Here is a 20,076-nt window from a genome sequence, read left to right as displayed (position 1 = left end):
CAACCACTGCACCACCAGGGAAGCTCTATGCATCTGTTTTTCATATTGGTGTTCTTCCTTCCCCTCATTGTCCCCTCTCTCTCCCTTCAGTCTTAACTGTGAAAACCTGATAGGGCTCCTGGAGGTAAAATTCAGAAAAGAGTGGGGCTCCCTTAAGGCTGGGACCCTGTGGCATTTTAAATTCACAAGCTTGTCCGTATTGAGCTCCCAGCTTTTGTTAATTAAAGCTTAGATTTTCCTACCCTGTCCAGGTTCCAGTAGTGATTTCTGCTTCTGATGGTAAAACATGATTCTTTGTATCTGTCTGTCTGTCTGTACGAATTTGGGGGCAGTAGTTTGCCCTATGACCTCAGTTCTCTGGAGAATCTAAGAAGAGTTGTTGAATTTCACTTTCTTCAGCTTTTTTCTTATTGTGGAGCTGGGAGTGATGATTTCCAAGCTCCTTATATGCTGGACGAGAAACCAGAAGCTTACTATCCCTTCCAGTTGAGACCACCAAAACTGTCTCCAGACATTGCCAAGTGTCCTCTGGAGAAGATTCAAAAATCACCCTCACTTGTGAATGATTGCTATTATATCATGTAGAATACTAAATATGATATTTAATAATATGTAATTATATATTTAATAAAAATAGAATTAGGTGAATGAGACTTCTTGGCGATTTGATGGAATCGAACACTGTGGTTTCTGTTGGTACGTGGCTGTGGCAGAGATTGGCTAAATGCACGTCAAACCCATTTCCTCTTCCTGGGCACTCAGTTGACTGTATTCTCTGCCCCCTTGCATCTAGGTGGAACCATGTGACTAATTGAATAGGGGTGGAAGTGGTGCACCTCATTTCTAGGCCCCTAAACCATCCCATGTGCTCTTCTATATTCTCTCACTTTATTCAGCAGTCAGCCAAATTCAGAGGATCCAAAGCATATAGGGGATGACAGGCTTACAAGGTAGAAGGAACCTGGACCCCTGAATCAATGCTTGAAGAAAAGCCACCTGGGAGAGCCTTTCAACTTGAACACCTACAATGAATTTTGTGTGAATGAGAAATAATCTCCATTAGAGTTTGGAATTAATTCGTTGCTCTAGCATAGCGTAGTTTAACCTGAATAATTCAGGGGCTCAAAACATTTGCTATTAAAGAATAGGGTGACTCTAGAAGTTTGGAAGACTTGAGGAAATGTAGGGACAGACCTTAGTGTTTATGCCTGTCAGTTAGCAAAATGCATTTATTCCCATTACTTTAAAATGATGTATTATAAATAATTCTAATTTCAGAAAACCGTATCAGCAAAATGATAAAGTCCTTCAACAGTCCTCAGTTCTGCAGAGTCTACCTGAGGCTCTAGTGTCTCAACTAGACACCTAAGAGTCAGGGTAACTGTAAGGTGGGGCCCACACTACTTCCCCACAGTCTGATTCTGATAATGCTGACCAGTACATTATTTTCCAAGGCAGGAGTCAGAAGAAATTTTCCATTTTGGTGCTTTTCATAGAATTTTGAAGAATGAGAGTAAGGGACTCCTTTAGCCATATGTGGATAATAAACCAAGTCAACCGAATAGCAGATATTAGAGGGAAGCCAAACATCCAGATGTTTAATCCTTCCCATTAATTAGAATAAAAATCCTGTGGAATGTGAAGGGTTGGAGGTTACTGGGTTAAATTGATCTGTGGTTTTTCTTAGACTACTTAAGAGAATTTGAAGTTGCTGTCTTTAAAAATGCAAACCGCGCTGCACTATTTACATATTTTATGTGGGAAGTGGCAGGTTTTAATTTTAGCTGCATACCACCTTCTCAATTGTTCCCTGAGCAGAGTAGAAACTTAGAGAAAATTAGATGGACGGAAAAAAACGATAGTAAAATGAGAAACTGATATGAGTTTAAAGTTCAAAGTGCATTCCAGAGTGCTGGCACACTCTGTAATCCGTGCACATTTGATCAGGAAAACTACATGGTCTCTTCTAGTGTTTTTGACTGTCTGAAGAGACTCAAAGCAGGGCAAATTCATTGTAGAAGAAAAAATAGACTCAGGATATGCACTAAGAGATGGTTCTAGGGTTTTAAGAATTTCTTCCAATCTGATAGTAAACTCTTTAAGAAAAAAAAAGGGGGTTGGTTTTATGCTTTAGCCTTCCTTGGTTTTGTGCTTTGGAATAGAACCTACCTTCTACTTAAATTGTGTGAAGGAATGTTAAATGACAAATGACAGATAAGTTTAAATCTTGAGCCACATGCAAAAAAGCAAAAGCCTGAAAGGAAGGATATTCTTTTTCCTTTTTCTTGGTCAGATTCTTCTGTGTACAGCTTCATGAATTGAGGTGCCTGACTTCGAGGTGAGGACATAACTCTTGGAAAAGTGACCTTATCACTTTAGAGAATGCTTTCTTCCGGCAACATTTATAGACATCTGCCTTCTGCTTGCATTAGGCTCTGTGCCCTCTCTCGCCGGATATTATATTAGTCAAGATAGATAGGCTGTACTGCAGTAACAAAACTGCCTTTCTGAGCAGTGTGAAAACTGCCCTTCTCTTTCTATCAAGAGACTTTCCTCTCAACCAATCCTGCTTTTGCCTTCAAAATGATGTTGTTTTTCCTGCGGGCTTCACGTTCTTATTTTGGACAGTAGTATCTGAACATCTTCTCTTTGCATTCCCCCTTCAGTAGTCCTCAAGGCAACATGGATGCCCCTGACTGTCCAGATGAGAGTCACTATAAGGAAGTGCAGAAAAGAAAAACCCCAAAGTGAATTTTCATTCTCAGCGATTATTCCTGTAACACACTGCTTCAGTTCTTGGTGTTCACGTGTAATTTTGTGACAAGCTTTTGGGTGCAGGGCACTTGGGCTCAGCTCTGTGTCCCCCTGGGCTTGTGAGCAGTATGTGAGGAGATGTGTGCAGGCCTGGAGATTTTTTAAGTCTCTCAGTAGGCATTCACTTTCTGATCAAGGGCTCTTTCACAAGAAGCTCAAATAAATATACTCTTAGGGACAGCAATAAGGCATTAAAGTTTGCCGAAAGATATGTCCAACCAGCATGTTAATGGCGGCGCCATTTTGTTTATAACTATTGGAATGTGTGTGTGTGTTTTTTTTTAATTGAGGTATAGTTGATGTATGATATAAGTTACAGGTATACAACAGTGATTCACAATTTTTAAAGGTTATACTCCATTTATAGATATTATAAAATATTGGCTGTATTCTCTGCATTGTACAGTATATCCTTGTAGCTTATTTATTTTATGCATAATAGTTCGTACCTCTTAATCCCTACCCCTTTCTTGCCCCTCCCACCTTCCCTCTCCTCAGGGGTAACCACTAGTTTGTTCTCTGTATCTGTGAGTCTGTTTCCTTTTTGTTAAACTCACTAGTTTTATTTTTTAGATTCCACATATAAGTGATATCATACAGTATTTGTCTTTCTCTGTCTGACTTATTTCACTTAGCATAATACCCTCCCAGTCCATCCACATTGTTGCAAATGCAAAATTGTATTCTTTTTTATGGCTGAGTAGTATTCCATCATGTATAAATATATATACCACATCTTTATCCATTCATCTGCTGATGGACACTTAGGCTGCTTCTGTATCTTGGCAATTGTAAATAATGCTGCTGTGAACATTGGAGTGCACGGGGGCTTCCCTGGTGGCGCAGTGGTTGAGAATCTGCCTGCTAATGCAGGGGACACGGGTTCGAGCCCTGGTCTGGGAAGATCCCACATGCTGCGGAGCAGCTAGGCCTGTGAGCCACAACTACTGAGCCTGCGCGTCTGGAGCCTGTGCTCCGCAGCAAGAGAGGCTGCAATAGTGAGAGGCCCGCGCACTGCGATGAAGAGTGGCCCCTGCTTGCCACAACTAGAGAAAGCCCTCGCACAGAAATGAAGACCCAATACAGCCAAAAATAAATGAAAAAAAAAAAGTAACATTGGAGTGCGTGTGTCTTTTCAAATTAGTGTTTTTGTTTCTTTAGGATATATACCCAGGAGAGGAATTGCTGGGTCATATGGCAGTTCTATTTTTAGTTTTTTGGGAAATGTCTATACTGTTTTCCACAGTGGCTGCACCAACTTACATTCCCGCCAACAGTGGTCGAGGGTTCCCTTTTCTCCACATCCTTGCCAACTTTTGTTATTTGTGTTCTTTCTGATTATAGACGTTCTGACAGGTGTGAAGTGATATCTCATTGTGGTTTTAATTTGCATTTCTCTGATGATTAATGATGATGAGGATCTTTTCATGTGCCTGTTGGCCATCTGTATGTCTTCTTTGGAAAAATGTTTATTCAGGTCTTCTGCCCATTTTTAAATTGGGTTGTTTGTTTTTTTGATGTTGACTTGTGTGAGCTGTTTATATATTTTGGATATTATCCCCTTATCCGTCATATCATTACCAAATACTTTCTCCCATTCAGTAGGTTGTCTTCTTGTTTTGTTGATGGTTTCCTTTGCTGTGCAAAAGCTTATAAGTCTAGTTAGGTCCCATTTGTTTATTTTTGCTTTTACTTCCTTTGCTTTAGGAGACCGATCAAAAAAATTTTTGCAATGATTTATGCATATTAATGGTTACACCATTTTGTCTGTAACTACTGGAATGTGTTGGTTTTTTAAATAATGTAAACATTTTATATATAGGTAAGAAACTCATATTAAATGTTGATACAGATCAGCTTGAAAATCACTGCTTTACTAATTAGCTGATAAGGCTCTGTGTAAAATCCTGATGATGTGAACACATGATAGGGAAGCTTTGATGGAACAGGGAAGGACTAGCAAAGGGGTCAGAAAGTTCTTGGTTCTGAAATGTTGCATTTGTCTTTGAGGGGAAGCAAGACAATGGAAGATGAATCCTCTCAGACCAAGAAGACCCATTTAACAAACTACTGACATTTTCTTCCCAGAAAGTACAGAACTACTTCAATAAGCACAGTAATATGTTAACTAGCAGTTAACTAAACATGTTCTTGGATAAACTTTAATTTTAGTGCAATTGTTGCCTTGGCTGTGGGTGATGCAGGAAGGTACCCAGACTCTTCAAGGCTGTGTCCCAGAGTCTGATACAAGGAGAAGAGGAACAGAGGGAGGAAGTGGGGAGAGAACAAAGGGGAGTGGGAGGAGACGGTATGGCAGAGACCTTGGGGCATTCTTGTGAGTGCAGCTTCAGAGGGCCTGAGCCCAGAAGTGGACACACGACCTTACTCCCAAGGTCCTAGTCACTGAGGTCAGGGAAGGCCCAAGCCGCAACCACAAGCTTTTGTGCCTCTGGGCCAGGGATGCTTCCTGAAGAGAAGCCAGAATGCCGGCGTGTGGTTTCAAAGGCCAGGAAGCTGGAAGCCAGAGACCACCCCCAAAGGAGAAGCCTCGTTGCCTCAAGGGGAGGAAGGAAGAAAATGAGTACCTCTCTGCTATGGTCTGAATGTTTGTGTCCCCATACCCCCCAAATCCAGATAATGAAACCCTAATCCCCAATGTGATGGCATTAGAAGGCGGGGCCTTTGGGAAGTGCTTAGTGCCTTTGGGAAGTGGGTAGAGAAAAAGATGAGTGAGTGGTAGAGTTAGACCAAACAGAGCTCCGTCCTTGGCTGGGGTTTTGAGGTCCACGCTGTGTGGGCAGTCAGAGGTGGTCAGGAGGTGGGAGACGTGGAAGTGACCTAATAGATGCTGCTAGAAGAGCGGCTGGGACAAGGTGGCCAGGCCCTGGGGGTGGGGTGGGGGTGGTCTAGGGGTGGGAAAGAGTGGTTGAAGATCTGTGGGGTGGAGACTGCTGGCATTTACATTTCCTGATTTCAGAAACTCCTCAGGGCATAGGCTGTACTTTGGGAACATTCTTTTCTTTTTTTCCCCCCTTCAAGGCTCTTGCTGACTGTTTAACCACTTCTTACCTAAGAACAGTTCTGGGAGTGGAAAGGGTTCCCTCACAGTATGATTTGCCCCACACTGAAGAGCGGTTGCTTGGGCCTTACTGTGTGGGAATTGGGGCTGAGGGCTGCCCAGCCAAGAAGCGGAAACTAGACAGGGCTTGCATTCTTCCTAATTTCTCCAGACATGCTCTTGTTCACTGTTCACTATTCTCACCTGCTGATTCTTCAGTGTAAATGCTAGAATCAAGTTGGCAAGTTAAAAAAATTCCAGTGAGATTTTAAATAAATAAATAATTAATTGATTTTTGGCTGCGTTGGGTCTTTGTTGCTGTGCGTGGGCTTTCTCTATTTGTGGCGAGCGGGGGCTACTCTTTGTTGTGGTGCGCGGGCTTCTCACTGCGGTGGCTTCTCTTGTTGCAGAGCACGGGCTCTAGGCACGTAGGCTCCAGAGCGCAGGCTCGGTAGTTGTGGTGCACAGGCTTAGTGGCTCCGCGGCATGTGGGATCTTCCCAGACCAGGGCTCGAACCCGTATCCCCTGCATTGGCAGGCAGATTCTTAATCACTGTGCCACAAGGGAAGTCCTCCAGTGAGATTTTGATTGTAATTGTGTCAAAGCAATGTATTACTGCTTTTCATTAAAATTGAATTTGAGCCTAAATAATAAAGTACTTTTTTATTCGACCCCATTACCTAGTGACACTCAGAGCCACTTGAGGCAAAGGAAAGAAGAAGGACAGTCCTTGTACTTGCACCACCCACCTTCCTCACCTTGCCCCAATCCCAGCCCTGGTGGAGCCTGTTATTTAAAATTTTGATACTATCTTCATCATGAATTTTTACATTAATTTTAATTTAGAAATATTGTATTAAAATATTTATCTCGATTACTGAGTTTTTTGACATCCATTTAAATTTTAAACCCAAAGTGCGTGCCTTGCCTGTCTGCCCCATGTCCCCAGTCCATGGAGTACTTAACAGCAGGTGAGAGTAGAGAGGGAACAGGGTTGTAGACTGCTCAGGGAGCCAGGATGACTGAGGACCAGGAGTGAGAAACTTCTCTGCTTAACTCCTAAACAGAATCGTGCAGCGCTTCTTAACTGCAGTGTAGAGATACCCATTCTCTGAAGGGCTGCCCTGACCACAAGTATGGCAGGTGGCTCGCAGCTGAAGAGGAGGAGGACGCAGCTCAAGCACTGCCATCCCAGTAGGAGTACTGCACTGTCCAGTATGGGAGCCACCAGCCATTTGGGCTCTTATGCACTCGAAACTTGGAAACTGCCCCACAATGGATGAGATTCTTACTCTCCCAACCTCATTTGCAGGTAGGGATTAGGGCTCAGCCAATCAAACACACACAGGCCACATTTGAGGTGATGTGGAAGCAGCCAGTGTTACTCCATGAATCCATGAGGTTGAGGTTGGCAACACCAGCTTCCAGGAGCAGTGAGGCAGAGATTCAGCATTAGTGGGTGGGTGATACCAGCTGTTTTGATGCTGCCTAGGAGGTGGCAGGAGTGTCTCTACCAGACCAGTCCTTGGTGAAATTTGTGGCATTGTTCTTTACTACATAACCTTTAAGCTGGTTCTCTGGTCTTTCAGAGATTCTCTGTATCCTTCAGATTTTTCCTAGCTGGAATGCTATTGTCTGCAATGTACCCAAATACCCAAATGGTGCTTCAAGCAGTCAACACCTCTTACTTGAAGACCTTCTTTTTGTTTAGCACCGTGATAACAGCTAGAGGGACTCAGAAAAAAATGAGCCTTCATTGCCTTGTTCCAATAACTCACACAGGTGATGTATGGTGACTGGCATCCTGGTGCCAAGGTCTTCCCCAGGGCAGAGGGGAACAGGTTCTGATTCCTCTTCAGCTTAGAGCTACATCTAACTCTTCAATTTGAATTCTCTAAAAATAATTGGCTGCCTTTCCTCTTTCCTGGCATCTGTTCTCAAATCAACCTTGAGACCAAGGCTGCTCTGGACGCACACAGAGTCACAAAATCTCACTTACATCACTGCCTCTAAGTGAGTTTACTACTCTACTTCCTGCCTCCAGGAAGTAAAATGATGGGGTGTGTGTTCCTTGTAAAAAGGAAGACATATTTTCAAATCATACACTTATAATTTTGCAAACGTCAACTCTAGTGTTTGGGTTTCCCCCAAGCTGGACTCTGAGATGAGGATTTAGATGCAAGTTGTTGATTTGGAAGGTGATCCCAGGAAGCACAGGGAGGGAGCAAGGAAAAGGGGGTGTGTTGATGAGCAGGTTATTGCTGTGGGCAGCTGGGCTCCGTCCTGCTAAGGATCCTCTGAAAGACTGCACAGAACGTAACTCAGAACCGTCCCACCAGGGGGCAAGGAAGTTGGGGTATTTATCTGTCAACTCCCAGCCCTCATGATTTGAGAGTTACTCCTGGGGGTGTTAACTCCCCAGCACTTCTATTATAGTTTGCCCTGCATGGACAGAGGCTGCTACTATGGCCAGAGAAAAGTCCTCAGGCAGAGAGACCCAGGTGCTTGAGGCTGCAATCTGCCAGTGTGTGTGGGGACTGTCCACCAAAGCTGTGGATGACCTTCAGGTGGGCCAGTAGCATATTGGCTATATTGGTTGGCTACGTCTAGTTAATAAAACTTTCATCATGAATTCATTCTTGCATTAAACATGTATTTATAGAGCACCCAATATATTCCCAGCATGCGTTTTGTCATGGCGGTATAGCAGTGACCAAAACAGATGCAAAGCCCTCCCTTAATAGCTTATTCTAGTGACTATTCTCAGGAGTATTAAATTCTACCAACCACAAATGCCTAACAGATTTTCACTAACATATGCATTCATTTAATACTAATATTTCATATTGTACTAATTGGATAAAATATGACACTTTTTGTTATCTTTCTTTGTTAAGAAAATATAATTTCAAAGAATGTTGGATCTTGAAGTGTTCCTGAAGATAACTGAGGCATGATAGATATGGAATTTTAAAAAGCGATACTGATGAACCTAGTGGCATTGCAGGAATAAAGATGCAGATGTAGAGAACGGACTTGAGGGCACAGCGGGGAAGGGGAAGCTGGGATGAAGTGAGAGAGTAGCGTGGACATATATACACTACCAAATGTAAAATGGATGGCTAGTGGGAAGCTGCTGTGTAGCACAGGGAGATCAGCTCAATGCTTTGTGACCACCTAGAGGGGTGGGATACGGAGGGTGGGAGGGAGACGCAAGAGGGAGGAGATATGGGGATATATGTATACATATAGCTGATTCACTTTGTTGTACAGCAGAAACTAACACAACATTGTAAAGCATTTATACTCCAGTAAAGATGTGAAAAAAAAAAAGATAACTGAGGCATGCAAAGGTGAACTAAACTTTTCTAAATACACATAGCAGAACCAGGACCAAAACTTCAGGTTTCTTCACATATTTCCAAAATAGCACCACGTTGCCTGAGACCGGTGATTTTTTACAGCAAAAACCAAAAAGCGGTTTGAGTGCACCCTTATACGTTGTGGGGGGAGTGGAAATGATGCAAACTTTTTGTAAAACAATTGGCAATAAGCATAAGCGCTGTAGAGGTAAACATTCCCATTGACCTAGTGATTCAGCTTTTAGGGATTTATCCTAAGAAAATAATCAGAAAATTGCAAAAGATTTATATACAAGAAATGTTAATTTAGTCGAAAAGTATGTTTTTAAAAATATTTAGTATTATGGGAAAATACAGTACAATACTTAGTGATGAAATGAGAATATACAACTTCATATACTGGATGTCTCATTTTTTTCAGAAAGATCCACACAGGGAAGAGAATAATAGCAAAGCAGCTGTTATATCTTCATGGTGGGACTATGGAATACTTGTTTTTTCTTGTATTTTCTGCAGTGGACGTGTGTTACTTTTATAATCGGGGGTAAAGATCGAAACATTCTTTTGCCTAATTTTTCACCTCTAAGCAGTTTGCTGAGTGCCGGGCAGGTGTTAAACAGATACTTTTGTGTCCCTCCACCTTGAAGAGAAACCGTAGTTTAAAACTAGGCTCCCAATGTTCAGAAGCCTTCCAGCCAGCATGGCTGTGGAGAGGGTACATTTTGAAATGCCTTCCCTGGTTGGCTCTGCATCTTCATCTCCCTTCACTGGAGTGCTTCCCTTTCTCCCCATGGGTGTCCCATGGACATGGGTCCCTTGTCTGCATCCTGCTAGTGTATTCCTGCTTTGTGGCTTCTATTCCTTTGTTTCCTTCTTCGCCATCAGCTCCGCCTTCATTGTGTTTCTTTCGGTTCCTCTTACAGAAGCAGAGTCCCATGCTGCTGTTTTTCAGCCTTTCTCCCCTCTTAGTTTCAGCTGCAAAGTGTGATGGGGACTTCATCTCACCTTACCTGCTGTGTCTTGCCTTTGGGATTCGACACTTACTATGAAGATGAAAGAAAACCAGCCGCCTATTAAATATATCACCTTTGGACTTTCCAGAGCCTCCAGCTTTGCCAAACACCACGGGAGCCTTTGGCCCCCTATGGCAACACTTCCCGAAATGCATGCTCTCTTCCAAAGCAACTGAAGAACACAGACCCCCTTCTTTCTCCCAAACAAGGCTGTTGTGTTTATCTCCCAGGTTGCTACCATGTGGGAATGTCGTTGTGTGAGAAAACGTGAACACCCAAAATGCAGATCGCACTTGCTTCCCATCAACTATGAAGGGGCCATTAATCATTCTCCACCCTCCCATCTTTCCCCGTCTTTATTACAGAGAAGCTGTTCTTGTAATTTCTGGGAGTATCTGTGGGTGGTGACTAACCTTTGGCATTGTCCATGTGGTCTGACAGGAACGGTCTCGTGTCTCCTAGCATCAGCCTGGAGAGTTCAAGGGCATCTGAGGAGGCCCCATGGCAAAGTGCAGCCAAGCAGAAGGAAATGAAGATGTTAGGATGGGAGCAGCCTGAGGCTGGCTCCCTTAGGCCTGATGCATTCTTGCTTCTTTGTTAACTAAAGTTCTGAAGGCGTTTGCTTTTTTTATTCCTGGCTCAGCTGAGTAAAAAATGCTGTCTGGGCAACATTTCTTGGAAAACCTCTGCTCACAGGGGTGCAATTAATATCATTCTTTTTGGAAAACCTGTGGTACTTATATGGGTGCTACTGTAGTTCAAGCCCAAGAGAGGTACCATGCTGTAGCTATTGGGGTTTAGTGCTAGAAACAGAAACCCCTTTAGGTATTTAAATAGAAAGGTTTTGAGTTCAGAGAATAAGGGGCTTACCATATTGTTGGAAGGGCTGGACAAACAGGAATGATTGCCAGGGTATCACAAGAAATCCTACCTCTGTCACAACTAAGAAGGTGGAGGGTCAGAGGCTGCTGCTGGAATACACTATCCAGGGTCCAGGAAGCCACCACTGATGCACTTCTTGACACCCCAGAGGTGCAAATTAAACATTGGAAATCTGCTTCAGAAACTCCACCTCTCTGCTTAAAGGCAGAAGAGCAGGAAGATGATATCTGCCCCATGTATTCTTTCCCATTGGTGAAACCTGTTTATGTACAAAAGCCTAGCGGCAAGGGAGTCTGAGAAATATAGTATTTAGCTTTCTGGATTTCTTAGTATAGTAAGACACAATGGAAGGAGGTGAGAATGGAGGCCAAGTGTCAACAGACCATACCTTATAAACACACATACGTTATAAAACAGCACTGGCCTTAGAGCATGGAGGGGGCCCAGTTGGGGATGGCTGGGGCCCAGTAGGGTCTGAGACCCAAAAAAGTGGGGTAAACAGAATATATGGTAGAGTTTCTTCAGGGAAGAGAGAAGGTAGAATCCATCACAGAATTGTCCCTGGTCTGATTTTTAGCAACACAAAGGAAATAAGGAGACTGTATCCTGGCTAGGGAAGTGGCTTGACTTTTGACTTATGGGAATTGCTGATATTCAGTGTTAAGTGCAGATAGCATCATTACCTGGGACTTCAGTTAGATGGGAGATGGAGTGGATCATAAACAAAGGTATAGTTCTTGGAAAGAGCTGGTGATGGAGTCAGGTCTCTGGCAGCCAACTTCCCTGGCATGGAAAGAGCTGTGGAATGGGGTTTAGGGGAAGGCACAGCAAGAATTCTGGGGTCCTGGCAAGACCCAGGGAGAATGAGGCCAGATGATTGGGTGGGCTCTTTGGGTCTGATACCGAAAATGGGCCTCTGTACACCAGCACTGAATTAAGCCTTGGAGACAGAGTTTGGGTGAAGTAGAAAAAAATAGCAAGCTTTGCTGGGCAAAGGGGGCCACAGAGTGCTAATATCCCCAAAGCTGTGTGTCCCAACCTGGGAGGGTCTGTGAGAAGTCTTATAGTCAAGTGGCAGGGTTGCTGATAAGGATCAGGGTGTGTGCAGGGCCTGCATTCATTCAGTCTAGAGATCATCTGGCATCAGGTGGTCTCACGATGGGCTTTTGTGGTTCTCGAGGTTATTGAACTGTGACCTTCTCTCTGAGATGAAGAATGCTTCTTCAAGTAGTTAACATCTTCCATTTAGTGGTTTTTTTTTTTTTTTTCTTTGCGGTATGCGGGCCTCTCACTGTTGTGGCCTTTCCCGTTGCGGAGCACAGGCTCCGGACGCGCAGGCTCAGCGGCCATGGCTCACGGGCCCAGCTGCTCCGCGGCATGTGGGATCTTCCTAGACCGGGGCACGAACCCGTGTCCCCTGCATCGGCAGGCGGACTCTCAACCACTGCGCCACCAGGGAAGCCCTAGTGGGGGTTTTAGTTCTGCAGAAGAGCTCAAAGATATTGTTATGTATATCCCTTGAGGAGGAACCAGAAACCTGCCCCAAGTCTTCACTATTGTTCTTTGACTGCTTCTCCCTTGTCTCCACATCACCTCCCTTGCCTGATTAGCAACTGTTTGAATTGTCCTTTGGAACTCACAGAAGATCATGGAGGCTGAATGAAGCCTACTTCCTACAAACAAGAAATGGGGGACACAGAAAAGCTTTTGTGCCCAGGAGCCCCACAGGGTCCTGCTCAGTTTCAGGCCCAAGTAAGCAGATGGAAGATTGTGGGAAGTTGCCTTAATTAGCCCCAGTTCTACACCCCTCCCTGTATCCATGCCCTTTGCCTTTTAATTTTGCATCTTCTCTTACAAAAGGCAAAATGGGTTTCCCTACCCCTTGATTTGGGTCTTGGCCTTGAGACTTACTTTGGACAACAGAATAGGGGAAGAAGCAGCACAAGTTTGGTTTTGAACCAAAGCCTTAAGAGGCCTCACGTGTTTCTATTTTCCCTCTCTCATGCTTTGGCCATGTTCATGAGAAGAGCTTCCCCTGGGTTCTGCTTATTCAGCCTAGGCCCAAGAATTAACCCATGTGGGAGAGACTAGAGCCCATCCCATTACAAGGAACCAATCCCAGTGGACCTACAGCTTGAAGGAAGGCCTTCTAGCTGAACTCAAGCTAGTTCTTCTTGGCCCCAGGAAAACTAATGGTGTGTGAGAAATAAATGCTTATTTTGATCACTGAAATATTTGTGATTGTATAATAGTTATGCAGCAATAGCTGGCTGATACAGAGACTGTCACTGAATACCAGCGGGTTTATCATTTCCAGGTATTTCAATGAAGAGTATCAGGAGGACATCTACAAATCCCAGACCGGCATGTGCAAGCTCTGAGGAATGGGAATAACCCAGTGTATGTGGGTGACCTTTGGAGAAAGCTGAGACAGAGCTACAACAGGGCAGTGGCTGACACCCAAATCATAGCCCATCTTCTCCAGGTAGGCTTCCCTGATTTGCCAAACCCACGGAGATCTCTTCATCCTCTACTCTCCTCACTTATTGCCTGTTTTTCTCCTTCAGCTCTGATCATATGCCATCACATTTAGAGCGACCTAATTCCAAATCTCTCCAGATAAGTGGATCTACCTCACTGTATTTTTATCTAACCACATGTCTGTATTTTTTCTGTGTGGATATAATAAGGGACCGGTCAAGCGTCTTGTTCAGATCCACATGCATTATGTTTAAAGCAATGGTTTTTGAGATTCAGTCACTTCTGAACCATCTTCATGATGTTTGTCTATTTCCATGTATAACCAGGGAACAGTGTCTAGGGGGTGAGAGATTGTAGGCGAGCTGAGGCTGTGACTGGCTGTGACTCATAAAGGACTAGAATGCTGAGAGAAGAGAAGAGTCTTAGAAGGAGTTCTGTAAGGGAGAAGGGGAGGCTGGAGGAGGCAGAGGACTGGGCTAGAATTAAAGTGCAGCAGTAGTTAAAGAAGGGTACTGAGAAGGAAGCCGTTCGAGGGCAGCATTAAGAACCAGGAAGGGGCATGTAAGAGGTAGAGATGGGAAGGTATAGGGGAGGGCTGCAGAGTCAGTGCTGAGGAGTCTCACAATAAGACAGGGCAAAGGGCAGATGGTGGAGGAGAAGCAGGAAGATGTAAACGTTGGGCAAGTGAAGTCTGTGGACCATCATTGTGCCAAGTAAAATCATCTTGTTTTCCATGTGAAGAGATGTCTCTGTATTGAATACCACACTGAGGAAACTTTGGTCTAAATCAGTGGGCTTCCAAATCGTTTTCTGCTTGCATGTCCTCTAAAAGAATTTTGAAAAACTACATATTCCCTCACACTTTTAAAGTTGTTGATATCTAAAACCCTTTATAAGTTTAAATATTGTAATTCTAAAAGACATAATATACAATAGTATATTGTAACTATTGATATTTAAAAATAAAACATACTGTACTTGCTGGTATCAAAACATCATTATGGGTGGGGACCTTCAAGATGGCGGAGGAGTAAGACGTGGAGATCACCTTCCTCCCAACAAATACATCAAAAATACATCTACATGTGGAACAGCTCCTGCAGAACACCTACTGAACGCTGGCAGAATACCTCAGACTTCCCAGAAGGCAAGAAACTCCCCACGTACCTGGGTAGGGCAAAAGAAAAAAAGAAAAAACAGAGACAAAGAATAGGGACGGGACCTGCACCTCTGGGAGGGAGCTGTGAAGGAGGAAAAGTTTCCACACAGTAGGAAGCCCCTTCACTGGCGGAAACGGGGGGTGAGTGAGTGGGAAGCTTCAGAGCCATGGAGAAGAGCGCAGCCACAGGGGTGCTGAGGGCAAAAAGTGGAGAGATTCCCGCACAGAGGATCGGTGCCAACCAGCACTCACCAGCCCAAGAGGCTTGTCTGCTCACCCGCCGGGGCGGGCGGGGGCTGGGAGCTGAGGCTCGGACTTCAGAGGTCAGATCCCAGGGAGAGGACTGGGGTTGGCGGAGTGAACACAGCCTGAAGGGGGCTAGTGTGCCACAGCTAACCGGGAGGGAGTCCGGGAAAAGTCTGGAGCTGCCTAAGAGGCAAGAGACCATTGTTTCGGGGTGAGCGAGGAGGGGGGATTCCTTCCCTGTTTGCCCTCAGAAGGCAGAGCACTGCCTGAATGAGCTCCAGAGACAGGTGCAAGACGTGGCTATCAGCGCGGACACCAGAGACGGGCACGAAACGCTAAGGCCGCTGCTGCAGCCACCAAGAAGACTGTGTGCAAGCACAGGTCCTATCCACACCTGCCCTCCCGGGAGCCTGGGCAGCCTGCCACTGCCAGGGTCCCATGATCCAGGGACAACTTCCCCGGGAGAGCACACGGCATGCCCTAGGCTGCTTCAGCGTCATGCAGGCCTCTGTCGCTGCAGGCTCTCCCTGCACTCCGTACCCCTCCCTCCCCCCGGCCTGAGTGAGCCAGAGCCCCCGAATCAGCCGCTCCTTTAACCCACTCCTGTCTGGGCGAAGGACAGACGCCAGAGGGTGACCTACACGCAGAGGCGGGGCCAAATCTAAAGCTGAACCCCAGGAGCTGTGTGAACAAAGAAGAGAAAGGGAAATCTCTCCATGCAGCCTCAGGAGCAGCAGATTAAATCCCCATGATAACTTGATGTACCCTGCATGTGTGGAATACTTGAATAGACAACAAATCGTCCCAAAACTGAGATGGTGGACTTTGGGAGCAATTGTAGACTTAGGGTTTGCTCTCTGCATCTAATTTGTTTCTGGTTTTATGTTTATCTTAGTTTAGTATTTAGAGCTTATTATCATTGGTAGATTTGTTTATAGATTTGGTTGCTCTCTTCCTTTTTTAAAATATATATATAAATATATTTTTTCCCCTCTTTCTCTTTTTGTGAGTGTGTATGTGTATGCTTCTTCGTGTGATTTTTGTCTGTATAGGTTTGGTTTTACCATTTGTCCTAGGGTTCTTTCTGTCTGATTTTTTTAGTATAGTTTTTAGCGCTTGCTATCATTGGAGAATTGTTTATTGGTTTAGTTGCTCTCTTCTTTCTTTTTTTTAGTACATTTTAATATTTTTATTTTAATAATATTTTTATTTTAATAACTTTAGTTTTACTTTCTTTGTTTTCTCCCTTTTCTTCTGAGACGTGTGGCTGATAGGGTCTTGGTGCTCTGGTTGGCTGTCAGGCCTGAGCCTCTGAGGTGGGAGAGCCGATTTCAGGACATTGGTCCACCAGAGGCCTCCCTGCCCCATGTAATATCAATTGGCAAGAGCTCTCCCAGAGATCTCTGTCTCAACGCTAAGACCCAGCTCCACTCAATGACCAGCAAGCTCCAGTGCTGGACACCCCATTGCCAAACAACTAGCAAGATAGGAACACAACACCACCCATTAGCAGAGAGGCTGCCTAAAACCATAATAAGTTCACGGACACCGCAAAACACACCACGGGACCCAGTCCTGCCCACCAGAAAGACAAGATCCAGCCTCATTCACCAGAACACAGGCACTAGTCTCCTCCACCAGGAAGCCTACACAACCCACTGAACCAACCTTAGCCACTGGGGGCAGACACCAAAAAACAACAGGAACTACGGACCAGCAGCCTGCGAAAAGGAGACCCCAAACACAGTATGTTAAGCAAAATGAGAAGACAGAGAAATACACAGCAGATGAAGGAGCAAGGTAAAAACCCACCAGACCAAACAAATGAAGAGGAAATAGGCAGTCTACCTGAAAAAGAATCCAGAGTAGTGATAGGAAAGATGATCCAAAATCTTGGAAATAGAATGGAGAAAATACAAGAAACGTTTAACAAGGACCTAGAAGAAATAAAGAGCAAACAAACTGATGAACAACACAATAAATGATATTAAAAATTCTCTAGAAGGGATCAACAGCAGAATAACTGAGGCAGAAGAACTGATAAGTGACCGGGAAGATAAAACAGTAGAAATAACTACTGCAGAGCAGAATAAAGAAAAAAGAATGAAAAGAATTGAGGACAGTCTCAGAGACCTCTGGGACAACATTAAACGCACCAACATTCGAATTATAGGGGTCCCAGAAGAGGAAGAGAAAAAGGAAGGGACTGAGAAAATATTTGAAGAGATTATAGTTGAAAACTTCCCTAATATGGGAAAGGAAATAGTCAATCAAGTCCAGGAAGCACAGAGAGTCCCACACAGGATAAACCCAAGGAGAAACACGCCAAGACACATATTAATCAAACTATCAAAAATTAAATACAAAGAAAGAATATTAAAAGCGGCAAGGGAAAAGCAGCAAATAACATACAAGGGAATCCTCATAAGATTAACAGCTGATCTTTCAGGAGAAACTCTGCAAGCCAGAAAGGTGTGGCAGGTCATATTTCAAGTGATGAAAGGGAAGAACCTACAACCAAGATTACTCTACCCAGCAAGGATCTCATTCACATTCAATGGAGAAACTAAAAACCTTTACAGACAATCAAAAGCTGAGAGAATTCAGCACCACCAAACCAGATTTACAACAAATGCTAAAGGAACTTCTCTAGGCAGGAAACACAAGAGAAGGAAAAGGCTTACAATAACAAACCCAAAACAATTGAGAAAATGGTAATAGGAACATATATACCGAGAATTACCTTAACTGTAAATGGATTAAATGCTTCGACCAAAAGACATAGACTGGCTGAATGGATACAAAAACAAGACCCGTATATATGCTGTCTACAAGAGACCCACTTCAGACCTAGGGACACATACAGACTGAAAGTGAGGGGATTGAAAAAGATATTCCATGCAAATGGAAATCAAAAGAAAGCTGGAGTACCAATTCTTATATCAGAAAAAATAGACTTTAAAATAAAGACTATTACAAGAGACAAAGAAGGACACTACATAATGATCAAGGGATCGATCCAAGAAGATATAACAATTGTAAATATTTATGCACCCAACGCACCCAACATAGGAGCACCTCAACACATAAGGCACAACCCAATCCAAAAATGGGCAGAAGACCTAAATAGACATTTCTCCACAGAAGATATACAGGTTGCCAACAAACACATGAAAGGATGCTCAACATCATTAATCATTAGAGAAATGCAAATCAAAACTACGATGAGGTCTCACCTCACATTGGTCAGAATGGCCATCATCAAAAACTCTACAGACAATAAATGCTGGAGAGGGTGTGGAGAAAAGGGAACCCTCGTGCACTGTTGGTGGGAATGTAAATTGATACAGCCACTATGGAGAACAGTGTGGAGCTTCCTTAAGAAACTAAAAATAAAACTACCATACAAGGTAGCAATCCCACTACTGGGCATATACCCTGAGAAAGCCGTAATTCAAAAAGAGACATGGACCACAATGTTCATTGCAGCACTATTTACAACAGCCAGGACATGGAAGCAACCTAACTGTCCATCGACAGGTGAATGGATAAAGAAGATGTGGCACATATATACAATGGAATATTCCTCAGCCATAAAAAGAAATGAAATTGAGTTATTTGTAGTGAGGTGGATGGACCTAGAATCTGTCATACAGAGTGAAGTAAGTCAGAAAGAGAAAAACAAATACCGTCTGCTAACACATATATATGGAATCTAAAAAAAAAATGGTTATGAAGAACCCAGGGGCAGGGCAGGAATAAAGACACAGATGTAGAGAATGGACTTGAGGAAGTGGGGAGGGGAAAGGGTAAGCTGGGATGAAGTGAGAGAGTAGTATGGATATATATACACTACCAAATGTAGAATGGATGGCTGGTGCGAAGCAGCTGCATGGAATAGGGAGATCAGCTTGGTGCATTGTGACCACCTAGAGGGGTGGGAGGGAGACAGAAGAGGGATGGGATATGGGGATATGTGTATACGTATGGCTGATTCACTTTGTTATACAGCAGAAGCTAACGCACCATTGTAAAGCAATTATACTCCAATAAAGCTGTTGAAAAAAACATCATTATGATGTGACAGCCACCATCATCCATTTAAAAAGTACAAGACAAGCTCTTTAACAATCAGACATTTTACTTCATTCCTTTTAATACTTGAAATTATATTTCCGTTTCGCTTCCCCCTCAGAATTTTATCCTGATGTGATACTTTGATATTTTTATGCTTGACAGTCTTTTATTGATCAGTCTCTCATGTATCACAGCAACAAAACATGTATGCAAATTGGTTTAAAATTTGTTTCCTATAACCGTAAATAATAAGTAATTTTTAAATATAAGAAGGAACGTTTTGTTGGAAAAACATCTCTTAATGAAATGGCTGGAGTAGGGGAGGTAGGTCATGGTCCCTCCACTAGAGGAAACTTGGCCAATGCTGGTATCCTGAATTGTACCTTCCTTAAGCATCTCAGAGGTTTTTACACCCAGGGCATTGTGTCTTGGTCAGGTTTGGAACCTTGGATATGGAGACATCTGTATGCCACCTGTACTAAGACAATGGTGATGGTAGCTGCCATCATGGTAAACTGAAGATCCCCTTTGCCTATTTCCTGGGTATCAGAGAAGCTTCCCAGTTCTTTGTGTGATGCCAGGGCAAGGCACGGGGGAACCCAATAATGCCAAAGATTGGATTTCCTGCAAGCATGACAGAATGGGTATTTAGAGCCTGATTTGCTTTGATTCAAAGAATACAAAGAAATGGGGCATTTTTGGTACAGTTGAATTCCTCACATTAAGCTTCATGCCTACTATGTGGGGAGAAGGGGGAGAGAGCTTTGGATTGGGTGATCATCAAAGCAGAGGTTATCTGCATCTGATTGTCCATGTGTAAGATGGGATTGAAATCTACTCTATGCATCCTCCTGTGCTACTGTGAGGCTCGTATGAGATCGAAGGATGCGTGTGACATCATTTTGTAGACTGTCAAGAATTCTTTCTTATTTTTATTTGCAAACTCTTCATTTGGAAATAATTACAGGTTCACAGGAGGCTGT

Source organism: Phocoena phocoena, chromosome X (genome assembly GCF_963924675.1).
Source record: "Phocoena phocoena chromosome X, mPhoPho1.1, whole genome shotgun sequence".
NCBI classification, from domain to species: domain Eukaryota; kingdom Metazoa; phylum Chordata; class Mammalia; order Artiodactyla; family Phocoenidae; genus Phocoena; species Phocoena phocoena.
Note: the sequence above shows the minus strand (reverse complement) of the source record.